Source organism: Kryptolebias marmoratus, linkage group LG10, assembly GCF_001649575.2.
Source record: "Kryptolebias marmoratus isolate JLee-2015 linkage group LG10, ASM164957v2, whole genome shotgun sequence".
In the NCBI taxonomy this organism is placed as follows: domain Eukaryota; kingdom Metazoa; phylum Chordata; class Actinopteri; order Cyprinodontiformes; family Rivulidae; genus Kryptolebias; species Kryptolebias marmoratus.
Genome location: NC_051439.1, coordinates 21,350,115 through 21,367,862, shown reverse-complemented (window position 1 = coordinate 21,367,862; position 17,748 = coordinate 21,350,115).

Genomic DNA, 17,748 nt, shown 5'->3' with positions numbered 1-17,748 from the left:
TCAGATTTAGATGTAGATTTATGCATTGTCTTTGAAATTCTTTGCACTTGTAAAAGGCTTTGTTTGTTTTTGAAATCCAGCCCCTCTCTTCCTCTCAAACACAGTTTTTCTTTTATAAATCCGAGGAGCATTTCTTCTGCCATTTAATTGACTTTGAATAAAGAGGCCTCTCTAAACTGGGGTAATAATGTCAAGTTGAGCCTCTAAACTTTGCATAGGGAAATTGAGTGTACACTGCAGATAAATCAAACAGAATAGAAATTACTGCAACCACCCATCTAGATTGGGCAATAGAGAAATCTGTCTTAAACCTTTTATTTGACACAATATCTCCAAAATGTAATCATGCTCATCATCATTTACTGACATTTTTGCATGTTTTTCTCCACAGCTCTGTATTGTGCTGATCATCCTTGGTGCCTGGATCTCACCAACCGTCTGCTGTCTAACCAGCGCCACTCATCTAATTCCTCACAAGCTGATTTCTCCCTGAGATGATTTAACCACAGACCTGCATAGTTTGTTTTGGTAATAAGTCAATAATCTCCCCCCACCTCCCTCTCTCTTTCCCAGATTTAGTAAATCTGCCTAATTATAAATTAGCATTCTCCACACAGAAAACTCAGATTCCAGGGATGATGAATTTATTGATGATGTATTTCTGTGTCAGATTCAGGATCAGCCATCCCTCTTTAATGCAGAAAAAAACCTGAACCAAGAAGACATCAGCACATCATTTTAAAGATGTAAATTATAAATCTTTAATATGTGCATGCTGTAGAATCTATTGCATGTTTTATACAATAAAGTTACATAGCGTTGTCTGCATGTGTGTTGTAGTTTCCATGCTTTAAAGTGAAATTAATCAGTTCAGTCTCTTGAGAGTTTTATTGCTATTTTTGATTTTCTAAAATTCCAAAACATGTATTTTATTTCTTAGCCTAAAGAACTTGGTGGTTCTTCCTCCACATGATAAAAAATAAGGAAAAACAAGAAAGTTGTAAGTGCTGTTTCAGGCCAAATGGTTATTTAAATTTTTGAAACAGGTATTTACCAGGTGACTTTGGTATTTAAATCAAATAAAAGGTAAATATGAAAATAAGAAAAAATAAAACTGACTGGACCAAGTGAAAGAGTGATATACTAAGTTTTCTGCAGGAGTCAAACCTTCGTCTCTGAGATGAAAATTAACATTTTAAAGTTGATTTTTATGCATTATTTCTCAAAAGAATTATTCAAAGTGAACCTGAACAAAGACAGAACCTGAACAAAGAGGCTGACTTAGCATGTGTTCTTGCAATAGTTAAAAAAAAAAAAAAAACTAAACAAGTTCTGCCCCATTTCTGCCCTCTAATCCAGAGTTGAGGGCAGCGGGGCAAGAAATAAACAGATTTTAGAAAAGCAATCAACAGCCCCCCTCTGCAGCCCCCCCTGAGCTGATTTGCATCTGATCCCCAGATCATGTTTTATTTATCAGTAATCACAACCAATCAGGGAAGAAATTAATCAATGAAGGCGCAAGGCAGGAGCGATATCCGCCATCTGGGGGTTGTGTTGATCCCTCCACCCCCTAGAAGGCGCACACACACTTACGCACACAAACAGTCATGTCCGACAAATAGATATACATGTGCATGCACACACAGATAGAACCAGAAAATGCAAACATGATATGAGAAAAACATACATTCACACATGCATGGACACACAGAGGACCAAACAACGACACGGACCAACATTTCACACACACGCACACACATCCACTGGCTTGTCATGGGCCCATATTTAGGTGACTGATATTTTTCTCTCCCCCTACCAATGAGCTCCAAGCAAGTCCATATGGCCTGGATCAAAGGTGTTGCTGGGTGCATGCTTCTGCTTTATTGCCAGCCGCTGCTGTTAATTAGGAAACAAGATCACAGGCAGTATTAAAATCCAATTAAATTGATATGAACAGATTGCCAAGTGATGTTCGCTAATGTATAATTGAGCACCATGCAAATTTCTCTGGCTGCCTTTTGTTTTGCCGTGTCTCTGGCTCTATCTCACTGACTCACAATGAGCAACCAAGCTTGAAACTTTTCCTCTTCCTGTCATCACCAGTAGGGAGATAAACAAGTTAATGTCCCTGTGACAGAGGCATTGCTTTCATCAGTTAAAGTCATGTCCATCCCATCGTGCACAAATAGCATTCATAGAAATTCTGAGACAGTGACACACACTTTGGGTTTCCCATAGCTCATAAATCTGGACGTCTGGAAATTGCATGTGTCTTAGATACACTTAAAAATGTCATGCCTATACAATAAGATACTGTATAAATGAACAAACTCCTCCAGTCTAATGTCTTTCAAGTTTTTTTGCACATACCAAAATATGACTTGGAGAAAGTTTTGCACATTATATTGTTTCTTCCTTCAAAAAAAAGAGAATCAAATCTATCCTGAGTGTTTTCACATGACAGAAAACTTCATCGCGTTTACTTACAATAACCACAAAGTTTAAATTTACAATTTGAAGAAGCTCATTGTTTAAAAACAAGGAGTTGTTGCAGTGGTATTCAGGAACTGAAAGTAAAAATTCTGGGGTGTTTGCTTTTAAGTGATATACACCACGCACAACATAAATTAAACTACAGATAAATAATTTGACCTGTACAGGTAATATGGCACCTAAAAAAGCTCCTAAAGTAGCAGAGGATTCACATGTGACTGACAAAAGAAACTCCACAACTGCACAGAAGAAAGTGAGTTCCTACATGTCTAACTTTAACAGCGATCTCATCAGCCTCCTCTAACATGGTAGGTCAGTCAGGTTATGGGATTGGACACATTAAGGATTAAGGATTAAAAATGGATTATAAAGTCCCCCTTTCCAGGATTTGATGTGTGACATATTCACACATGGAGATGGGACTGGTCAGACTGGTTAAGAAGAGATGGATTTTTCCTTTGAGCTTTAAGCCGGTCCAACGATGGACTGGCTGGTTTCAACAATGAGGCTTAGTACTGTTGGAATTATGAAAGACTTGAATGGTAATCAGGTTGTCCTCTTTACTTCAACTCCTCATTTTGTAGATTTTTGATCAATACTTTTCAAAGGTTTTGGAGAAGTTTCAATGTCATGGTACAAGTTGATCTGCCAAGGCCTAAGTGTTTTTAAAAGATGTTTTATCAACTAGTTTTACAATGCTTGAAATAAATACAACAAGGAGGAAAGTGGCAAAGAAGCCAATCTTTGGTTGGCTTTTAGAGGCTTCCAGTAGTCATTAATAAAGAGTTTTATAGTCATTGTGGACTTTAGGGAGTATTGCTCTGACTCCATTCATTATGACTTGGCTCAGCCATTCTCAAACACATCTATATGTTCTGGCTGACTCAGTTAATGGTCCCAAACCTGCTCTAACAAACAAACACAGAGATCGCAGAGTCAGGGAGTTCTGCATCTCCCAGACCAAGACATGCCAATTTCTTTTCTCTTTTTTTTATTCAGCGATTAAATGCTTCTTGTACTATCAACAAAACAAGTCTAATCACATATATTGTTGGCATATCATTTCCAACTGAAAACAAACTGAAAAATCTTGGACTAAAATGGAAAAAAAAACACCAATTTCTTCGCTGGATGCCGCGTTGCCAGAGCCTTGGCTGCCAGCCAAGTAAAACCTACAGAGAATGTCAGGATGTCTCTAAGTCAGGCCAAGCATAGAATGGAGAGAAAAGACAGAGATGAGCAGAGAAAAAGAGATGGATGAGGAGAAGTGGGTGCAGCTGGTGCCCTTTGTCGCTCTAGTGGATGGTCCTCAGAGCTTCAGATCCACTGGGAGGGCAGAGAAAGCCCCAGTAATGACATGCTAATGTGACTGTCAGGAAAGAATACTAGAAAGATCGGAAATTGCGCCAATTCTCTGCTGTAAATGGGCAACATTGCAAAAAGGAGGGGAAATACTCCCCTTCTCTTTTCTATGCAAAGTGATAAAAGCCTTGATAAAAGCTCAATAAAAAGAGATTTGGAGACATGAAGAAAGCACATAAAAGTGGTGGAGTGGGATGCAGGTGGAAGAGGATGGATAAAGGTGTAATTTTGGTTAGAAAGAGTGTTGAAGGCCTGCTGGGAAATCTGCATGTGAAGCTGGCTGTTTTTTTGGCTTTGCAACATATTTTGATGACTACCTGTTTTTAACTGAACAACAATCTACGAGGAATCAAAACAGGATGCGAGATTCATGTGGATACTTCTTTAATAGGAACCTGATTAAATAGGATATTGCACTCTGTCGGAGTGCAGAAATGACAAAGAAACAGCAGAAAATACCAAACAAGGACTTATGGTTCTGATTTAGACTTCAAACTCTATCCCGGCCATAGGGTAAAGGTTAGGGTCAACAAACTGTAGCTCCCACTAGTCGTAAGGCTGGGAGTGTAACAAGAGAATATCAGAAATTCAAGTCTCTTGGTTTTGACAGGATCTACCGTAGAATAAGCGAAATACAGATAATCTTTTACTTTACTCAGTTTAAGGTTACATTCATCTGATGCTATCATGGACATTACACTTTTCTGAGTAAAATAATTCAAGTAAAAACCAAATAAATAAGACTAGCCGGCATATATTAGTTATAAAATGAACCTTAAATTGTAGTAATTGCATTTGAAATTGTAATCTGAACAGCAGCTCTTTTCTTGCTCTATAAAAAACAATACAATACATATACATGTGCACAATGCAGCATTTTTCATACTAATTTATACAATATGAATGCAGAGGAAAAAAAAATCCATGAGACATTACTACGTACATGCTTCCTCACAAAGAAACAGCACATTAACTGCCTCTAATTCAGCCTCTGATTATTCATTAACACACATGGATTTGCATTTAATTCACATTGTAATTGCTGTGTTTTTAGAGGACACAGTGCTGCTATTAAAGAATCAAGTGAATTAGCTGTGCTTGCTTTTAAAAAATGCTTGTGTTTAATTAAAAGATCCTCAACTTTTCCCAAGACAGTTAACAGCTCCCATTTTTTTCTCTTTACCTATGAATAATTATGATAATACATTTATTAATATTATGTATTACCATTCAAACTAGATACAAAATGCTTTTATTAACATTTTTTTATTGTAATAAAAAAATAATGAAAATGACAAGATACAGCGTGAAGATAAAAAGACAACACGATGTAGAATCAATTATTCAAATTGAGAATCTTACAAGGTAGTCACAGGGTCAATTCTCACAATGGCAGAGCGTTTAGCGTCCATTATCCCATGATCCCCATTCCTCATTGAGCTCCACTGGCTCCCTATGGCTTCCTGAATAAAATACTGGGTCTACAGCATTTATTTAAACTCAGTAATACAGAATATTTCTTATTCTGGCCTGTTACCTTCCTCTCAGGAACATTATTTGCCACTGTCATTGTAATGATTTGGGATGTTTGACTTTTCAGTGTTTTCAGTTTATGTGTCAGTATCTCTCTGTATAAGTTATTTCTGCCAAAGCCTTTTCTAGTTCATTATATATTTGCAGTCATTCTTTTTTTCCTGTTTTAGTTTTTGTTTTCCATATTATATTATCATTGTGTCCCTCAGTGTGTTTTTCACACATCTGTCAGCAATCTGTAATCAACCAGCTGCATGTACTCACTAATCAACTTTCCATGTATAAATTCTACCCAGTTTCTCAATTCTGCATCAGATTTTCATGTGTTATTTTGTGTCTTTTTGCAGTTACCTGTTTGGGTTTTGGTAACTATTACACATCATGGAACCTGCACATTTGGGTCTTCAACCAAACATCATAACAGCCGTCTCTAAGAACCAGGCAGTCATTTAGGGTTCAATGATTGGAAAACACTTTCTAATAAACTTTTGCACCAAGTTAAGATTTTGCTTTTAATATATGTGTGTAAGGATCTATGTGTGGGCTTTTGGGTTTTTTGGTGTTTTAGGCTTTTTATTTTTAGTGTCTTCATGTTTTTTGTTCAGGTTTCTTTGTCCCGATTTGGTTTTTGTTCTTCATGTCCTTGTGTGTTGTCACCATTCACTCTTTGGTCTTCCTGCCACGCCCATCCACACCTGCCCCAAGTCTTGTTAATTACTTCACCTGTGCCCACTTTCCAATCACCTCCTCTGTTCAAAAACTCGGTCATCTCCTCCACACTCAGCTGGTTCATTGTCTTTTGTTTGTCTGCCTCGTCACCCTCTGCTCTGTTTGGTCTTTGTTTTGTCTCGTCTGTTTTTGGAGTTTTCCGTTTGTTAGTGTTTTTTGTATTTAGTTGTTTGCTGCCACGTCAGCTTTTTGTTTCTGTTTATCTTTTATTTTAAAATAAACTAGTTTTTTCCCCCACTACAAAATGAGTCTGCACTCTTGGTTCACCTCCTTCCCCATTTTCCCGCCTGACACTATGAACTCGTTCACAATTCTGACTTAATATTTAACATAGGATCAAAAACTGTGATTTCCTTTAAAACTGGCACACTAATGACTCCAAACTCCCCTTTATCCTTATGATTAAATCCACAGCACTGAAAGTATGTACTGTCATGGAGCCATTTGTTTAGCTTTACATCACCTCATGGCAAAAAGTAGATTTGTTTTTTAATCTGAGTACAGCAGACTTCATCATTTTATAAATAAATTGGATCACATATATTTAGATGTTGCACAAGTGACACCCTGAACAGACCGTAATATATTTTTTAATTTCAGTTTTTTAAAAGTGTTTGCAAAGGCGTTGTATGCATTTAAAATTACAGTGAGTTTATTCTTTTTTTAACTAATTCATTACACTTTCAAGAATTTTTTTAAATAAAATGAAGTGAAACTGTTTTTAATGACTCTTTTTGGTCAACCATCAAGAGCGTATGACCCATTATATCGAATAAAAACTTTCAAACAAGGTCTAATCCATGAAATAAAAGCAAAGTTATATTATTTCTGATCTTTGTAGATCTTTACCTAATTTCCTTGAGTTGCTGCTGTTGACCTGCTGTACAGAAACAGAGCCATTCGACACAACGAACAGAGAATTTGGTTTTAATCGTGTCTTTTTTCATCATAAGACCATTAAAAGGTTGCAGCTTGGATAAAAGAACAGACACGAATGTTGAGCAGAGAAGTATAGAAAGGTGTTTGGGTGCTTGCGTGTGTCCTAAATATGGCAGATGAGTGTAAGGTGTGGGTGTCTATGAGCACCTAATTGGCCCAGATATCACAGAATGAAATATTCATGGAGGCTCGGCGTCTTCTGAAAAAGGAATCTGGTGTGTAATGATGGAGTTGGACTGTTTTATCTGCCGTGCACCCCACTGACACACTTACAGCTCACCACACGACACCACCCACACACAGACACACAGCTATGTTAAGCACACACATAAACCTGTGATCTGGGTTGTATACAAGTCAGGAGTACACTTCATATAGCAAGTAAACAAACCAACTCACTGATGCATCCTTTAGAGTGCAGAGAGGCAGGAACTTTCTAATGAGCTTAAAGGGGATTTTAAAGGTGTGTTTACTGAATGTATATTGTTGCAAATCTTAAAACTGACTGGCTCAGCCCCTCTCCTCACTATCCCAGTACAGACTATTTTATTGTTGCATTGGTTTACAACAACTTAAGTGAAAGATAAAGACAGATAATGCAGATGTGAGAATATTTTACAACCACTGTTATCACATTGGTCAAAAACTTGATAGTTTGCAAAAATTAATACAGCTTACACTTTGATTGTAGCAGCAACGAGACACACAGTCAGGCTGGAAAGTTTAGGATCTTAAATCAAATTAAAATTGAATAATTAATTATGAAACCAAGCTGGAAATTGGTGAGCATGTCTTATAGTTCCTGAGTTTTGAGTTTATATGTTGTTTTTTAGACCTTTCTAGGTTTGGGTCTTTGGTTTTAAGTTTCTTGATTTTTTTTTTTCTGTTCTATTGGTTTCGTTAGCTTTTGTCTTTGTTTATTGTTTCTGTTGAGTTCCATCTTTACAGTCAGTTTTTAACCTTCTCATGATGTTACACATCACATGAGAATTAAATTACATCCACAGGTGTGTCTCTAATTAACTCAGATGTTATCAATAAACCTATCAGAAGCTTCCAAAGACATCACATCAAATGTCCCGAATTGTTTAAAGGCATGGTAATCGTAGTGTATTTAAACGTTTGATTTTAAAGAAAGTAATGTCTTTTTATGGTGTATGTAAACTTCTGGTTTCAACTGTAGCGTCACATCTGAGTTGATGCAGGTCAGGTGGTTGTAGCTGCTATGAAATAAAAACATAAACCTGACCCAGCGCACCTCGACAAGACCATAAACGACAACAGAGCTGGTAAACACGCCAGGACACTGGAAACCTCTGGAAGCAGCTCACACACACACTCTCACACACTGATTTCCCATCGTACAGAGACACTAAAGCTTTGGCAGCAAGCAGCTCAGCCCTTGGCACAGTTTAGTCTAATGAGTGGCAGCTTTGAGCCTCTTGCCACTGCTGCATGGGCAAGAGAGGTGGAGAACAACCTTATTGAGCGGAGTGGATTGTGGGATTGGCATGCAGTATGTTTCTGCTTGGCCTTGGCTTGCTGGCCGGCTGCTGAGCACTCAGTCTCCCTGAAGTGGCTCTGAACAGAAACAGAATGAGAAATAAAAAGAAAATAATCACAGAGGGGGTTGTGCTCTTTGTATGGACAATTAATTAAAACCCATTTGTTTCCTTCCTTCATACATCCTGTTTGTCTTGTAAATTCTGACCACAGAGAGGGGTGACTGTGGCCAAACTGGAAGTGTCCAATCCAAAACCACAAGCAGCTGACAGCTTTCAAAGAGATGCAAAATGGAAAAGGAGGAAACAAACTGGTTGCTTTGGATTAGAAATCACAAAAACAACTGCTGGTTTCTGCTGCAGAGTGTTACACCAAGGCTTGCTCAGTTAATAGTCTGTTCAGCTGGTAACATCCAGCAAATATGCCAATTGATTTCTGGTTATATGAACTTATTTTGTGCTCTTATATTTTATGAACTTTAATGCATATTACACTTTACCCCTTTTTATCCTTCATTAATCGTGTTTCACATCCCTGTCCTTTGTAGATGACGTATCTCTCTTCTACCTAACTAAATAATTCTGTCTGACAGGAAATCAGACTGTGAATCTGACAAAACTCAGTTTAACATAACAGTCACCAGTCACGACAATAACCAGCTTCTAATTTTGGACAATAACAGAACTGGACAATAAGTGAGACCAGGGGAAAGTGGAAGAGTCCAGCCCAGTTTTCTCCCAGCCAAAGTCCTTGTCCAGCTCTCTTTATTGTCTTCTTTTTATTAAGGGATCAGTACCAACTGTCAGTGAAAAAGTCCAGATGTAGAAGATCCACAAGTTTTCCTATCATTTTAGGCCCTGTTTACATATGATTGATCTCCTCAAAATGTTAAAAATTGTTATGTTATACTGTGCAGCGGTGCTCGTTAAATCCTCTTTAGTTTCCATGCCCGGTCACTAGATGGCACTTACACACGCATGACACCAGTCTCTCGAGCATGCAAGCAGTTACATCCCAAACGGAGAATGCACGGACATTCATTTGGCTCTACATTGAGGTTGGGTTGCTTGCCAAACGGCCAAACCACAACCTAAATGTTACAGTTTCACTAAAAAACATCTTGGTCTAAATAACTTACATAAACCTGATTTTGAGTTTTCAGTAACTAATCTCCATGAAAATACCAATTAGATTATATTTTTATTAGTAAAGTTTCATCAAGTCAACAGAAAAAGTCTATTTTTTTTAGCCGAAGTGTTCACCAATGTTCTTCCAAAGTGACCAGTTTGGCTTCGGAGAACCTGCAGCTTTCTTCTTTATGCCAACAGAAGGAACCCCAGAGGGAGGCAGGATGAAGGCTTCCACCTTCTCCTCCTCCTCCTGTTAGCTCTTAAAGAATGAGAAGGTGAGGGCAGCTTCAAAGTGGATCTATAGAATGCTGGAATGCTGCTTTTAGAAACACACACTCATACACCGGTGTCACTGACGCCTGTAGGGACTGTGAGTAACATAGTTGGAAGGTGAATAAAGCATAAACCTGATGCTGGGATTTGAATAATTCTGCATCCCAAACACATGCAGCAAAAAAAGACAGAAAAGGCACATTAAATAAGGAAAGAAACATAAGATGAGTGAACGAAGCTGGTGTTTCTGTGGCATAGCCTCTTTATCACAGCTCAGAACTGGAATGCAGAGAATCATTTGCATGAAAATATGCTAAATGTCAATATTTGCAACAGAAAACAGAGTCAGACAAATATTTTAACCCTGTTTTAAGGCTCTATGGTAAAACTTATTCATCTTTCCTTTATACTCAGTCACAATCATGGGGTCTCATGATCAGCGCCCCCGTCTGTTCACATGCATTATCCCTTCCATGTCAGCTCTCTCTCTGTGGTTTTTCACAAAAATCTGCAATGTTTAAGGTGCATGCATGGTTATTTAAATGTAGATATTAAAATTTCGGTTCATTACAACTCAATGTTATCGTTTGTAAAAAAAAAAAAAAAAAAATTGAAAGGCCGTGTTGTATTGAAAATGATGAACAAAGGATAATCACATTTTGAAAACTGAAAATATTACCACCTATTAAACGGTAATCTCATCATGTGCTGATATGTTGAAGATTACAAAAGCAGAATGTGGGGTCTCCAATGACTGTAATTAAGGCCAACCCATCCACTTGCAAATAAAAGCTATAAACCCATTATTATGTGGAGAATTAGAGGGAATTCTCTTTTCAGAAATGATTTGAGAATGGAAGTATGATTACCCTTTTCTCTCTTTTACTTGGTCTCTTTTTTTTTAAAATCACAGCAGAGGGCTAATCTTTGTGCAGCCTCAGACAGAATGGCAATGTCGCCCCGGAGAAATATGTTGAATAAATGGCCATGGCGAGGAGGGGGACAAGTGTGTGTGCGTGTGAGAAAGTGTGTGAAAGCAAGTCACCCCAAAAAAAAGCCATTTCCTGTTCGACACCCGTTCTAATACAAAACTGAGGAATCTGATGGAGTTTCTTTAATCACAATGGGAAGGATTTGGTGTCTTCTTGCTCACGCTAATTTGTTCATTCAAAAAGTCCTAATATCTCTGCAGCAGGCAATGGATCACATAACACATGGCAGGCTTTCTCTCTGCCACTCAGTGGTTTTTTTATCAGTCTCTCTTTATTTTTCCTAAAAATTAAAATGTTAAAAATATTCATCGCTCTTCTCAAAAATCAGTGGCAACGTTTTAATTTACAATTACATCAATGAAAAGCACAACTACCAAATTAGTTTTATGGATAAATACTTTCATGTAGAACATGCAAAACAAAGAAATTCTTTAATTGTGTGATTCTGATTTAATGTCTCTATGCAGCATAGTTGCTCTATTTTAGTCTTTGTATGCTACTTTTAGCTTTAAGCTAAGTTCTGCTGCTTTTAGCCAGCCTTTTATAACTTTTAGCTAAGTTCAGCTACTGTTTTCCTACTTTTAACTTTTTGCACATTTTGGTATTTTTTGCTTTTAGCTGGTGTTAAGCTGGTTTTAGCTAGTGTCTTACCTCTTTTGGCTATAATTACTCAGTTACAACAAATTTCAACAAACGTTATTCACTAATCAGACAGGCAGAAAATACCTTTAGATTGTTTTTTAAGTGTAGATGGCAAAAAAGGCCAGATAATTCATGTTTTATCTTTTTTTTTTTTTTTTCCTTTGGTTTCAGTTTCAATAGGTCAGGCTGCAATGTTCTAAAAAAGCTAAACGTTTCCTTTTTTTTAATGTTTCAGTTCGTTCATGCAGCATCTTAATATCGTTTCGGACAGCACCAAGAGATAGAGTTTCAAGCGGAAAAAAGTTTTGCAAACAAATGTTATAGTTTACAACAGTACAGGGTTGTCGTTGTCACATTTTTGGTTTAAGTTTCCAAACAGAAGGCAACTCAGTTGAGGTCATTTCGCCTCTTCTCCAATGGAACAGCCTGTTTGATTACACATGTGGACAATCACATCCTAAGTGGTGGTAATGATGACCTCAACGAGTTGGAGATTTAGTCATTTAGACAAAAAACAAATCTATCAACAAAAAGCAAACAATCTAATCTAAAAATTACCCAAAACAATATTTTGGCCACAACCCCGAATAGCAAACACGAAATGTATGAATGGATGCTTTGCTTCAGGCAAACAGACTGAAAGTAAAAACAATTTGCTCAGTCAAAAAAGGGTTGCATTTCTTTCGCTCACACTGTTTTATCCAGACTTTAAAAGCTGGCTGTGATGGTTTTTGTTTTTCCTCAGCGGGAAAAGAATTCCTGCCACAGCAAAGCACAGATGGACTCTTTACTGGGACACTTTCTCTGGTGTCAGCTTGTAATTTATTAAGCAGAAGCGAAGTGTGTGTATTTCATGCTTGAAATGCGTGTTTTTGGAACAAACGTTTTGTTTGTCCTGTCCCCGACACACAGCAACCATCACCCAAACTGATGCCTCTCAGGCTGGTTTTATCTGACCTGAGCCAAATGTTTCAGCGTGGTCCGCCGAGCCGAGCACTCTCACTCCTGGAAATTCGAGGGCATGTAGTGCGCGCCCTCTGTCTTGTTCATCGGACCTTCTTACATCCTGTCTCAGAGATAAGACTTTTTTCATTCCAGGAAACTCTCTCCACCTCTGTTTGGAGCAGAGCGCTGAGGACCAGAAGGGTTTTCTGACTACATCCTGTCAATGAGAGGTCCAACTGAAAGTTCATTAATTCGTAAGTAACCTACGCCAAGACTGGGATTATCCCTCGCCCCCTCTGCTCTATTGATGTTGCTGTTCCCAGGGTGAGAGTGCAGCTTTAACCATTCAGCATACACGCTCCTTTCTTTCTCTGACTGTTTTTTTTAATTCCACAGTTTTTTTTCAGCAATGTGTAGAAAAAAGGAGCCAAAATCTAAACTTGACTCCTGCAGAATTAAAACAAAATGGTCAAAAATTCACTTTATTGCAAGTTAAGATGGTATACAGTACCAATGAAAAGCATTCACCCCCTTTGATGTTTTATGCTTTTACTGATGCCATAAATCAATCAGTCAATTGGTCTTCTTTACAAAAAAAATCCTTTTCAATGATAAAAGTAAAATCAAATTTCTACAGAATTATACCAATTAAATAAAATTATGTATAAGTAATTGCATAAATATTGACCTCCTTTAAAGTAATTGTTTTAATTCAACTCAGAGAAAAGATTATTGAAAAGTACAAGTCAGAGGATGAACACAAAAAACATTACCAGGAGTTCTGTTAAATCCAGCATCAAGAGACGGAAGGAATATGGGATATATATAAATCTACCAAGAGCTGGCCTGTTAGGATTTGGGTTTTTGTATTCAGTTTATTGTCTTCATGTTTCAGTTTGAGTTTATTGTTTTTTTTATTCAGTTATCTTTGTTAGTCTGGTCTTTTTTCCCTGATGTCTAGTTCTGCCCGTGTCTGTTCAGTTTTGTATTTAGTTTTCTTCTTGCTGCCACGTCAGCTTTTGTTTTTCTTTTATTTTAATAAATTAGTTTATTTTCAAAATGAGTTTGCCTCCTTCTCCCCGCAGCCTGACATGGCCGTTCTCATAAAATGAGCAACCAAGAAGAAGGATAATAGAAAGAGAGGCCAACAAGACACCTGTGAGCTCTCTGAAGGAGTTCCAAGCTTCAGCAGGTGAGATGGGAGATGCTGTAAATACAAAAACCGTTCCCCGGGTTCTTCAGCAGTCTGAGTTTTAAGGGAGAAAGACACTGTTGAAGAAAACTCAGATTAAATGGGTTAAATCAAAACCTTTAACTCATTTAAAATTCAAACTCAACATTGTCGACTCTTGATATATTTTAAGAGGGGTCAAGTAAACTTTTGAAATCTTATTTAAATAATGCCTAACTGCTCTAAAATGCTATAAAATAAAAACAGTTTGAGCACAAGATTTGAACATATTTTATCTTTTATCATTTGACTCATGTTTAGCATTGTAATAACTAAAGTATACCTCAGCTTCTGATACCTGGCCTCAGATCCTTCCTCTCTTTCAGCGCCGTGCAGCTGCCTCAGCTGTAGAGGAGCAGCGAAGGACCTTGACCTCTGAGATCACATTCCAGGAGTCGATTCAAAAGCCTGACATCTGTTGCCTGCTTCTCCTGATCAGGGATAACAAAAGAACATAGTGGCGGTCTGTGCTGAACACCACCCCTCACCCTAACGCTGCCCCCATCACCAACAACACAGGTCTGTGATTTGTGATAAGAGCAAAGATCCTGACATCCCCCACCACTCTTCCACTTTAGCACCACTGACTCCCACCGGGCTGCAAAGAAAGGAGAGCAGATAAAGTAGGGGGAGATTAAAAGAAACTGTAGCTGCAGACGATAAGGATGTTGAAAAATAAAATTGCTCAAACAAGTAAATGTCACAGTGTTTGTTACAGATTCATAAATACAGATCATACAGTTAAGTGACATGTTAAGTCACATTCTGCCACTTTTTCACAAGTTGAACCCGTTTCTTGAGGTCTAAATGGCCTCCTCTTCCTCTCAGTTATAAATGCAAACCTAAATTTGGACCCAAATTTCCTTCAGTGACCCTTGAAGTAGGTTGTTACAGAACCTGAGACTCAGACTTCACACAGCAAACTGATAGAAACGTAGCTGGCAGTTCTCAGATACTTGCATTTCCCTCATCTAAAAGGTTAAATACAGACAGGTGGTTCTTTTACAAACCGTCTGGTCTGGAGTCACGTGTTGAACTTGTTCAGGTTGGTTAAGCAGGCAGCTAGTAGAAAAGTTAAAATCACATTTTATTTCTTCCATCACATATTGGCTTCATAAACTCTTGACTTCACTGTCGCTTCGTGACATCTGAGTTTAGCTTTTAGAAACTAACAAAGTTTTGTTTGTGATATGATGTTTCATACAAATTTGTTTGAGTGATGACAGATTCACGTGCTGCAGTGACAGCCGGAGGTAATATTGGGTGGGTCGGCTAACATGTACATCATAAAATCTGATCAATTTCATTTTAAAAACAAAAGCTTTAAAAATAACTTCACATCCGCTTTGATATTAACAAGAAGAGCGGCAAAACAAACCTCTCACACAGTCAGAAATGGTTTAAATCTGGGCTGCACTGCAACATGTGCTTTAACTATAGTTATTACAACAGATTAATAACCACAGTAATAACAAACAAAGTACTGGAAAACTCACGAAAACGTGATGTGTTTTGTTGCCTTTATTTAAAGAGAATCTTATGAAAAGAAGACAAGTAATTTCTGGATGAGGTCATCCTCAACAAACGGGTCCTGTTCCAGGTTATTTCTGAGAAACGATTCCTCTTCGGTGTGCTGAAGCACCTCTCTGACTCTGACAATCTTTTTGGTTAACACAGAAGCTACAATTTTCCATTTTTCCTTTTGTTGTATTTGAATACTGTTTTGTTGGTGTGAGAGTTTTCCCCTCCAAAAACATTACAGACAAAACACTCTAAAAAAGACTATCAACTTTTAATTCTTCAATTAAAATAATAAACATAATGTCACAGTTTGTCTGTTCCTGCCACGCCTCCTAGTTCATCGCCACAGCAATCACCCTGATCGTGTTCACCTGTCCTTTGCCCTATTTAAGCTCGCCATCCTCACTTGTTCAGTGCCAGATTATTGAACGGTTCGCCAAGTAAATATCCAGCGTTATTGTCTCGTCCATGCCTGATCTCTTGACCTTTGACCCCCTGCCTGACCTCTGACCATCGACTCTTACCTGAAACTTCTGCTGATTCTGCCTCCTGGCCACCAATCTCGTTTCTGCCCACTGGACTTTGCCCCTTGGTTTGTACCTTTTTTGGATTTGTTTTATGCTCCGTGACCTTCCGGCTCTGTCCCATTACCTGTCTCTTGCTTCTCCGACTAATCTCCCCCCCCCACTGTAAAGTCTTACGTCCCGGAGATCCCTCCTGCAGCACAAAGAGCGTACCTTCCTGGAAGTCAGCTTATCCATTAGCTTCCTGTTCACAATAAAGACTTTAAACTTGTTTGGTGTTTATCTCTCTGAATCCTAAGTAACAAACCGTGCCTTGTCACATAAACTTGTCATTTTGTTAATCGTGGCCTAACAATGTGTGCATTGAAAGATTTATGTTATGTGTAAACCGAAAAAGCAAAGAAGGTTCAATTTACTAAACCTGAGCTACAGTAAATGCACCATGATGTGAAGGAAAAGTTGTGTTGGGATAAAGATAACAAGCCTATTCATTTAGTTCATTGTTGCAGTCTATATTTACATGCAGATATTTCAAATTAATTTTTTAAACTTAGCAAACAAAATAAAAAAATAGGTCCTAATCTTTGTTGGAGTTTTATCAATGAGTATACCTTCAATAATTGAAGTTGCATTAAAATAACAATCACAACAACCTGATTGTTGACAGTGTTGGCGCAGTTTTTACAAGAATTCAGATCGTGCTGCAGAGAGCTTGATTTCAGGAGCCATGCTGCTTATCCTGCTCAAAAAGTTATGGAAACAATATGTATGAAAATGAGTCAGAGCGTTCAAAGTGTTTTGTACTATAAGCAGCCTGCTGTTTCCAAACTGATGAGAGGCTTATTCTGGGTTTGTGGGCCAATAGACTGCCATTTTTCTCCTTTCTTAGGGGTATCTCTACTTTGCCATGCAGAGCCATTTTAATAATTTCTCAGTGCAGTTGGCATGGTTACTGCTGCTGAAAGGCAGCAACTTAAATCTGCCAGCTGAATCTCAGTGAACCTGCTGTAATCGTTGGACAATCTCTGTATTAACATCCAACTTCTGCCTCTGCAACTTGTTCCCAGCACACCTCAGACCGACACTGTGTTTTTTTTTTTCCTCTCTCTCTAACAGGATGGCTGATAAAGTCAGTGTTCTACGATCATTACCTATCAAAGCCTTTCTTATTGTCTCGCAATACCTTCCATTTGTCTTATTTTATAAGAAAAATGGAAAGAAATGAAAGGAGCAAGACGGAACGGGGTTGAGGGAGTACACTCAAGGCCACATGGAGGTTTTCATCCTGCGAGAATGGGAATAACAAGGCAGGAAAAGGAGCTCTGGTGATGGCTTACTGGATCCATGTAAATCCCTGGAACATGGAGGGGAATGTAGCAGGCAGTGTGTGAGCGTAAGCCCCTTAACAGCCGCTGGCCCTGATTAAAACAGCACATTAAGATGCCACGGGCGGCTGAAAGACGTGGCCAAACCTGGACCAAACTTGGGGTTATTTATTAACTGGCCTTGCTAACAAGGATCGACTGGCCTGAATTAATGCGCTCTTTCCTTTTTAGCTGCTTGTGACGTGTTCGGCGCTGCAGCCATTTGTAATAGCGCCGGACACTTGTGACCTCACCTTGCATTAGAATGGAGCACGAGAGTCCAGCTGAGCATTTACCAACTGAGGTTGATCATGTTATGTGGTGTCAAAATGAAAATCAGTGTATGGTGCTAATGCACAAGAACAGACATTTATTTCATAACACTCGACACTTTAAAAGCTCTTTCCTGACACAAGACATGTAACATTCTTCAGAGTGTTCAGTCAGTCAGGGAGTGGTCACTTTAATGATTCTCATGATATTTTAGACATGTCAGTAAAAGTCACAGTATATTAGTTGGACAACAAAAAAGCCTAAAAGCATGATATAATACTAATGACTTTACAT